This window comes from Tupaia chinensis, unplaced genomic scaffold, assembly GCF_000334495.1.
Source record: "Tupaia chinensis unplaced genomic scaffold, TupChi_1.0 Scaffold000709_1, whole genome shotgun sequence".
NCBI classification, from domain to species: domain Eukaryota; kingdom Metazoa; phylum Chordata; class Mammalia; order Scandentia; family Tupaiidae; genus Tupaia; species Tupaia belangeri.
In genome coordinates, this window is record NW_006160232.1 from 1,031,596 (window position 1) to 1,041,036 (window position 9,441).

A 9,441-nucleotide genomic window follows, 5' to 3' on the forward strand; every position below is an offset into this window, starting at 1 on the left:
CATAATTTATTGAACAGACGAACAGGTGGATGAATGGCTGGACAGCCGTTCTTTGTGTTTAATGTTCGGCCAAGGTGTTGTTACCTGGACCTGGGGCACTGTGGTAGACATCATGTTTGATCTGCAGTTGTCCACATGGGATCCAGCTTTCTTAACCTCCATGCCATCTGCTGGCCTTCCCCCACACGCAGGCTTTTAACACAAAAGGTAGCATACCATTGCATTGGTCTGCGCCTTGTGTTAGCTTCATATCTTCCACAAAAGAACGCACAGACCGGGATCAGCACATGGCATAATGGCTACATCAATGGATTCCCATGTACTCAACCACAGTTCAAATCCCGGACCTGATGGCTTAAACTCACACCAGGCACGTGTGTGTGTGTGTGCCCATGGTCCCAAGAGGAGAATGAATTGTGGTGTGGCCATCCCCTCTGGGGGGTGATTTCTCTCTTTCTGTCTTTCTGTCTCTCTCTGTCTTTCTGGAGAGGGCACACACCCTATACCAAAAAAACTCTCCCAAAAAAAAGAACACACAGACCTTCATTTGTGTTGATGGCTGCATATGGGTGTACTAACGTTTATGTCACTAAACCCCTATTAGAGATGTTTAGGTTGTGTCTACGTGTCGACTACATCGTATGCTGCTAGAAACAAGGCTGCATTGACTAGCAACCCACAGATGTCTTGGTGCACACATTTCAAGAAGAACTTCAGGATAATTCCCTCAGAAGTGAATTTCTGAATCTAAGAATATGTGCATTTAAATTTATTTTTCAAAATTCTTTACAACTACCTTTTACATTTTTACTGCATATTGAAGTTAATAGCAATTTGCTGAAGTGTCTTCCACGGTGGTTGTATGGATGGTTGTACCGTAATAACAAGAGCTCCTCTCATCCCCACACGCTGGAGAGGCAGGGAGTTCATTGGAGGGCATGGGCAGGAGCTTTCGGCCCATTACATAATCTCTATCATTAGGACCAAGGAGCAGAGTGGTAGTATCAAGGACTTCGGGGTCCAACAGCACTAGACCTAAATCCCGGCACTTAGCTACTGTGTGACATGAGCAAACGCTTTAATCCCCATGGACCTGTTTTCTAACGTATAAAGTAGAAATAAAAAACAATCATTTTCACATCACGGATCATTATAAAGAGCCAATAGAGATAATGTATATAAAGCTTCTAGTATAATGCTTGGCACACGTCAGGAGCTTAATAAATGGGAATTAATTATTGTAGCAGGCTGGCTTCTGAATCTGAGTGTCCTTTTTGTCCATTAATGGCTTTGATCTGGATTTAGCTCAGACGTGGGGAAGCACTGAGTCGGAGCGGGTGAGGGATGTGGGGTGGGTATGAATGCACCCGGCTGGGAGAGGGGAGTGAGGCCTCAGGAATGGCTGTAGCTTACAGGGCAGGGGGTGTGGAGGAAGTAAGGCCAGATGGGAGGTTGGGATAGACTGTAGGATAGGGATTTCAGGTTTTCCCAAAGAAGGGTGTATGAGATGATCTCGTATGATATTTTCTATACTATTAATGTTTTTATTTTACTGTGCTTTTCAAAATATAACAAGGCTGGCTTGTTTAGCTGAGCAAAATGCCCCGCTCAAGGAATGTGTGGGTTCGGTTCCCTGGTCAACCTGTACATGCCAGGTGTATATCCCCATAATCCTGATTGGGTAGGGGCGGGTGGAGAGTGGTCATGGCATGGGACCCTGTTGAATATGCTAGTCTTTATCTCGCTCTCTCTCTAGTGATAAAAATAAACAAAACAAAACAAAACAAAACAAAAAAGAAAAGGAGGGGGACTGGCCCTGTGGTCTGATGGTGAAAAGAGCCAGATCCCACAGGGCTTACTGCACCCATTACGTTTGAATCCCACCCCTAACTGCTTGAAAAACGTGCCAGGTGCATGCACGTGTGTGCCCAAAATGCCAGCAGGATGGAGAAATGAAGGAGAAGGGACTGAGACATGATCACACCCCCTCAGGGTGAGCTTTCTCCCGCTCCTCTCTCAATCTCTGTCTCTAAAGGCGCATGTGCCCTCTGGAAGATATAAAAAGTCAAAATAAAAATAAACCAATATACAGAATGGATGACTCTGGGACCAGCAGTTGGCGTAATGGCTATGTCACTGGATTCCCATGTCGTCGACAGTGGTTCGAGTCCCAGAGCCGGTGATTTAAACTCACACTGGGAGCATGTGTGCGCGTACCCAAAATCCTGAGAGGAGAATGGAGGAGAAGGAATTGTGGTGTGGCTATCCCCCCGGGAGGGGGGGGGTGTTGATTTTTGTCTCTGTCTTTCTGGCGAGTGCACGCGCCCTATAGCAAAATAGATGATTTCAAGGGGATCTTGTCTGAGAAAATGCTAAAGAAGGCATTTAAATGTCTTTTTTTTTTTTTTGAGAGGTTTTTCACTATAGGGCGTGTGCACTCGCCAGACAGAGAGAGACAGAGAGATAGAAAGCGAGAAATCACCCCCCAGGGGGGAATGGTCACGCTGCAATCCCTTCTCCTCCATTCTCCTCTCGGGATCTTGGGCACGCACGCACACGCGCCCGGCGTGAGTTTTAAGCCACCGGGTCTGGGACGCGAACCGCGGTCGACTACGTGGGAGTCCAGCGACATAGCCATTACGCTAACTCCTGGTTCCCTAAATGTCTTTTTAAAGAAAACTTGGTTCAGGGGCTGGCACGTGGCATGGTGGTTAAGGGTGCTGGACTCCCACATGGCTGACCGCGGTTCGAGTCCCAGACCTGGTGGCTTACTTTCTCACTTTCTCCCTCTCTCTCTCTCTGTCCCTCTCTGATCAAATTAAAATAAATAAGTAAAGTTAAATAAAATAATTATTTAAAAAAAAAAACTTGGTTCAAGTTTTATCAATAAAATTAAGTACATAGTACATAATGTGTGAGCCACAGTTATTCCAAAAATCATAATGAAAATGCACTAACGACTGGGTGTTTTGTTGGATTTCGCCATAGGGTACATGCACTCTCTGGAGAGAGACAGTGAGAGGGAAAGTGAGAAATCACCCCTTAAGGGGAATAGCCACACTGCAATCCCTTCTCTTACATTTTCCCCCTGAGATTTTGGGCACACACGCACATGTACCTCGCATGACTTTCAAGCCATCTGGTCCTGGACTCAAACTGCAGTCAGCCATGTGGGAGTACAGCACCTGAACCACATGCCACTCACTGGCCCCATGACTGATGTTCTTTGTATGCACAAAACCAATTCCAGCATTCAGCCCAGGTCCTGTCATCAGACAGCCTGGGGTTAAACCCTGCTCTGTCATGTAGTATGTAAATTCAGGCAGGTGGGCTAACCTTACTGGACTCCAGCTTCCTGATCTATAACATAAGGAATAATATTAGTGTTTAGTGGGACCGGCAGATGGCGAGGTGGTTAAGGGCGCTGGACTCCCACATGGCCGACCGTGGTTTGAGTCTTGGACCAGATGGCTTGCTTTCTCTCTCTCTCTTTCTGTCCCTCTCTGGTCAAATGAAAAATAAATAAAATCGAATAAAATCATTCTTTAAAAAAAAAGACTTAAAAAAATGAGTGTTTAGCACACAGGGTTATTGTAAAGAGTCAATAAAATCACATGTGCTGTGTGCTTTCTTCACTGCCTGGAACGGAGTAGACAACTAATAAATTTGATCCCCGTAGTTATGATAGGGAGCACAGCCTAAACAGTTTTGACTTTATTCTATAAGCAATGAAAGAGGTTTTGTGTTTTCAGAACTCGTTCTGTTGTGAAAATAAAATGTCAACAACATGAACAAAGAATATTCCTAAACTAAAAGGAAAACCACCCAGCATTCTCCTAGCCTTCGATAATTTTCATTTTGGAATATTCTCCAGAGTCTGTCAATACAAATACTTATTTTGCATGGTTACAATCAGCGTTCATGCAAATTTTGTATCCCGCCTTTTCTCCACAAACACGATGTTATAAACAGTTTCCATGTCTCTGCATATTCTTTGTAATTACCATTTTTCCACTGCATCATATTGCATTGAATAGATTAACCGTGGTTGTCTTAACCAGCTCACTGCCTGGAGAAATGGAGAAAGATAATGCTATTGGCCTGCCTGGAGCTTTTTCTGTCTATCGACTTCTATTCTTAAGATCAATTCCCAGCAGTGGGACTGGCAGGTCAAAAGGTACTAATCTTTTTAAGGCTCTTGTTACCTTTCCCTAGATGGTTTTTTTGGTTTTATACCCTGCCTCCAGCGAAGCAGAAGCAAGATATCATCCAGCGTGGCCAGTCCTGGGTGATGGTGTTTATATGACCCCGTCATTGTAAGTATGAAATGCTGTCTTAATACCACGATCATATCCATCTCTGTGATCACTAACAGCCTGAACTATTTTTCAAGTATTTGCTCTCAGCTTGTCCTCTTGGGTGAAGTAACCATCTATAGCCTCACCTGTTTACCGGTTGAAAAAAATTTTTTAAGAGGTTTTTGCTATAGGGCGCATGCGCTCACCAGACAGACAGAAAGAGAGACAGAGAGACAGAAAGCGAGAAATCACCCCCCAGGGAGGATGGCCACGCCACAATCCCTTCTCCTCCATTCTCCTCTCAGGATCTTGGGCACGCACGCACACGCACCCGGTGTGAGTTTTAAGCCACTGGGTCCGGGACGTGAACTGCGGTCGACTATATGGGAGTCCAGCGACATAGCCATTACGCTAACTGCTGGTCCCACCTGTTGAAGTTTTGAGGCTTGTCTCGTCTATTCGAATGAGCACTTCAGAGTCCATCGATAAGTTTGCCCATCAGATTTGACCATGGAGGTTCTAAGCATGAGGGTGCAAGACTGAAACTATACCCTGGGAAGATGGATGTATCAATTCATTGAGGAAAACGGGCCGAGAGGCCGACATCTGTCAGCAAGCTACCATGCTCCATCCCGTAGCAGGGACCTGAGCTAGGCAGTGGCCCCAGTCCCCCACCAGTAGGAAGAGGCTCCATGTCCCCTCTGCTAGAGCATGGGGCTCTTCCTTCTGTCCCACCTCCTGCGATGTCCCCCCTCACGTATACTCGCTCTCCCTCACAAATCCAGTGACGTCAACCCACGGAATTTGAAGGAAAAAGGATGGTTCTGTCCTAGTCACTAAGTATATTGATGAGAAAAGAATGCCCACAGAGGGTCACACAGTGAGGGGGTGTCATGGCGTTCATCCTCTTCTCGTGCATTTAAGGAGGTGGGGCGAGGGTTGGAGGATTAGTGCAGCAGGGAGTGAGGAGTAATGGTCTTTGCCCCATAATGGGGGTTCCCAGAGGAGGAGAGTCTAGTCAAGTCTCCTAAGAACCGCCTAGGCAGCTCTCCCGACAGGTCCCCACCTCCGCCCTCCTTCCAGAGGGGTAACCCTCTGCTGAACGGCAGCATGACCCTGAGCACCTGACACCGATTACCTGCTCGAGGCCCCTCCAGGGGCCCCTGTTTCTGATAGGTCAGCAGCATTTGCCGAGCGCCTACTTGGGGCCGCGGCTGTTCCAGGTGCATGAAATAGAGTCAAAGAAAACATGGAGCCTACACTCCATGTGTTCGCAGTCTAGTGAAACAGGAAAGCGCTCTGCACCTGGCAGGGAACTCCGGCAGACACGCGACCCAGCTTTCTAACCAATAGACTTCCGAGGAGCCAAAATACTGACTTGGTTAAAAGTGGCACGGCGCATCATGAAAAAGGGACAATTCACACATTGGGGATCGGAGCCCAGCTTTGCAGTTTCTTCGTCATAGCGTTATCTTTTAGATTCATTTCTTTCTCCTGTCCATGAGTGAGAGAGAGAGAGAGAGAGATAATCCCCAACAGGGTCGCTACACTGTCATCCAGCCCCAGGCCCAGACCATAGGCATGTGCATGCCTGGTGTGTTCAGCGAGGCTTCTGGACTTGAACCCGGAGCTCTCCCACGCAGGCGAACCTCACAGAGCACTGCATGACTGCTGTACCAAAGCCCAGGCCCCATACTTTGATGAAGTTATCTCTCAGCACAGCTTCGCCTATACCTCCAGAGGCAGGGGACCACAGGCTGGGAGGTTCCTCCTTGCCCAGTGGTCCAAGCCAGGCAACACCTGCCCACAAGGTACCCCAAGCCTCCTTCTGCACCAGAATCGCTCTTCCATTCTACAAAGGAACCTGACCTCTCCAAGCTAGATCTGAACGGAGCATGGTCCACTCTTCAGAGGGCTATACAGCCCACAGCCAGCATGGGATCCAGGCCCCTTAACTGCCACACCATTGGCTGGGGCTGCCGCCCACCCACCATTCGCGCCCGCAGGGGACCCCGCCCCCCTAACCTGCCACACCATTGGCTGGTCCTGCCGCTCACTCACTATGAGGCCTTAGGGCATAACTTTGTTTCGGCTACAAGACTGCAACGCCTATTTCTTCCGGTTGTGGTTACGTGAAAATTACATTACTGGCATTTATTGAGAGCAGAGTCAGGTCCTCTGCTACGTCCTTTCATGCTTTCTCTCTCTTAATCCTCACATAATCCTATGATCTGGGAACTAGTATTGCCTTCCTCCCACCTTCTGGGTGAGCAATCCCGAGCTTTGAAAAGCTCAGCAACTTGGGCCAGCAGGTGGCATGGTGGTTCAGACCCTGGATTCCCACATGGCCGACCATGGTTCGAATCCCAGACTTGAAAATCATAACAGGTGCATGTGTGCGAGTGCCCAGAATCCCAGAAGGAGAATGAAGCAGAAGAGATTGCAATGTGGCCATCCCCCCAGGGGGTAATTTCTCACTTTCCCTATCACTGTCTCTCTGTCTCTCTTTCTCTCTCTGACAAGTGCATGTGCCCTAAAAATAAGAAAAGGAAAGGAAAGGAAAAGAAAAAAGAAGAAGAAGAAAAGAGAAAAGAAAAGAAAAAGTAGAAGTTAAGAAACTTGTCCAAGGTGGGAACCAGCAGTTAGCGTAATGGCTATGTCGCTGGACTCCCACGGACCGCGGTTCGTCCCGGACCTGGTGGCTTAAAACTCACGCCGGGCGCGTGTGCATGCGTGCCCAAGATCCCGAGAGGAGAATGGGGAGGAGAAAGGATTGCGGCGTGACCATCCCCCCTGGGGGGTGAGTTCTCGCTTTCTGTCTCTATGTCTCTCTCTCTCTCTGTCTGGCAAGCGCACGTGCCCTACAGTGAAAATCTCTCTAAAAAAAAAAAAAAAGAAAAGAAAAGAAAAGAAAAGAAACTTGTCCAAGGTTACTCACCTTGTTCAGGAGCGTCAGAGCGGGGGCAAGAACCCATCAAAGCTTGTCTACCCCTGTAGTAGACAGTGCCAAGTGCTTGGCAAAGGTGCCGAACAGCAGGTGGAGGAAAGAACCAAAGGTTCTGTGGGGTCCTCAAGAGGAAAGAGGGGTCTTGGGAGGCACGCTGAGAGTAGTAGAGGGAACTGATGGAGGAAGTTAAGACTCACCTCGTTGGTGCCAATACCCTGCTTCCGCTCCATGAGCTCCTTTCCAGAAGCCCACTGCTCTCCGGGCAATGGGTCCTCCTCCTCCTCTGAGAAAATCCACTCACGGGCCCATTTCTAGAGACCTTTGGCTTTCTGTGGGACTGCAGGTCCACCTGCACCCACTAGAGGGCGGCGCAGCTCTGCACCCAAAGCCAGAGGACCAAGTACCCCAGAGTCCAGCCAGGTGTCCAGCCAGAGATGGGTCAAGATGTTTTATGGCCCAGCTTTTTTATTACACTTCGCCACCAGCTTACTCCCCCAGATCTCGACGTGTCTAACTGTGGAGGCCCAACTCTCATTCAGAAGTGGTGTCTAAGTCTTCCGGGATGGCCATCATGGCCAAGGATCGCCACCTAAACACCCCATTCATCTCACCAAGCACCATTCATGCCTTACAGGCTGGAGGTTTCTCGCAGCCGTGTGAGTGAGTGGTATATTCTCGCTGTACAAACGCAGAAACTGAGGCAGACGGAACGAGAGTAATTTGTTAGGGTCGTCTAGCGAACCCGGATGTTCAGACACAAAGGAGAGCCTATTTCCAAGTCTCCACCTGTCTAGGGGTGGAAAACCCGTGGATGGGGAGGAATCGGGGGTCAAACACTCTTGGTGGAAGACCACAGGTATAGTGGCGTCTCCTGTAAACTGAGACCAGTCACCCATTCCAAAGTGCTCCCTGAGTGCATGCCGGGAACACGGGCGAGGAGGAGAGAAGCTCCCTGCCCTCAGACAGCCGGCAGTCTAGTGGGGTGAGGCACAAGTGGTGAGTCAGCAGGTAATTATAGGAAGCCTGCCACCTGCATAGCGGGGTATGCTCAGGGGGATGGAACTGGGGATACCCAAGGCAGGTTGAAGGAGGGGTCCACGGTTGAGGATTATTGGCAGGGGCACCCCACCCCACCCCCAGCTAGCCCGGATCCGGGCTCTCGGCCCAGCTTCGGGTGCCGCCTTTGCTGGGGGCCCGGGGTCCCCTCCCACCCCTCTCAGAGGAGCACGGGCCCAGGGAGTCGATGACAGCACACCTGAGTCAGCCGGCCGCCCACCCGCCCCTCAGCGTCTGTCTCCGCATCTTGTGATATTTCGCTCCCCGGGAGCCAGCCCCACTGCGCTCCGGAGGCAGCTCGGCAAACAAAACCGGCGACAGATTGTGCCGCGGCTCATTCCGGGGAAGGACGCCAAATCCCACCCCGCTACCCCCAACACTCCTTTCCCGCCGCCCCCTCCAGTCCTCCCCCCAGACGCGGGCCCTGAGCAGGGTGGGTCCCAGGGAAACGCCGCGCCCTTCCCCGCCTTCTGAAGACCCGAGGGAGCTGGGGGCCCCCGGAGACGCCCCTTTCCGTATCCCCCCGACTTGAAAACCAGAGGCGCAACCGGGGAAATTTAGGGGCGGAGGAGGAGGGGAGGAGAGGGCAAAGGATGGAACCAGCAGAGGGCGCCCAAGAGAAGGGGGGCAAGAGGGCCTGGAACCCGCAAAGAAAAAGAAGAGGAGAGAGAAAGTAAGATAAAGAACGAGAGACACCGAGACACGCAGAGGGAGAGACAGAGAGGCAGGGGGTCACAAGGAGAGAAGGGGAGAGTCAGAGAGACAGCGAGAGACAGAGAAGGCGAGGACAGAGACAGGTGCGCACAGAGGGAGGGAGAGTCCAGGAAAGAATAAGGACGAGAAGAAGGGAGGGAGAGCACAAAGACAGAGGCCATACAATATGAATAAGGGGGAGGAGGCAGAGAAATCGACTGAGAACAGGGACGACTCACTATGAAAGGAGCAGAAAATGAATGAGAAAGATGGGACCGGAATTGCTAACGCGCAGGCTGTGTGGCAGGCACCGCGCCGGACCCTGGCACCGATCGGCAAGGAGGGCCAGAGCGCGAAGCTGCGCGGCGAGGGGCTCCTAGCTTTGCTCGCGGAGCGGCCGCCCGGGGCTCTGGCGCTTCCGCCGGCCGGGTCCCGCTGCGCGCAGAT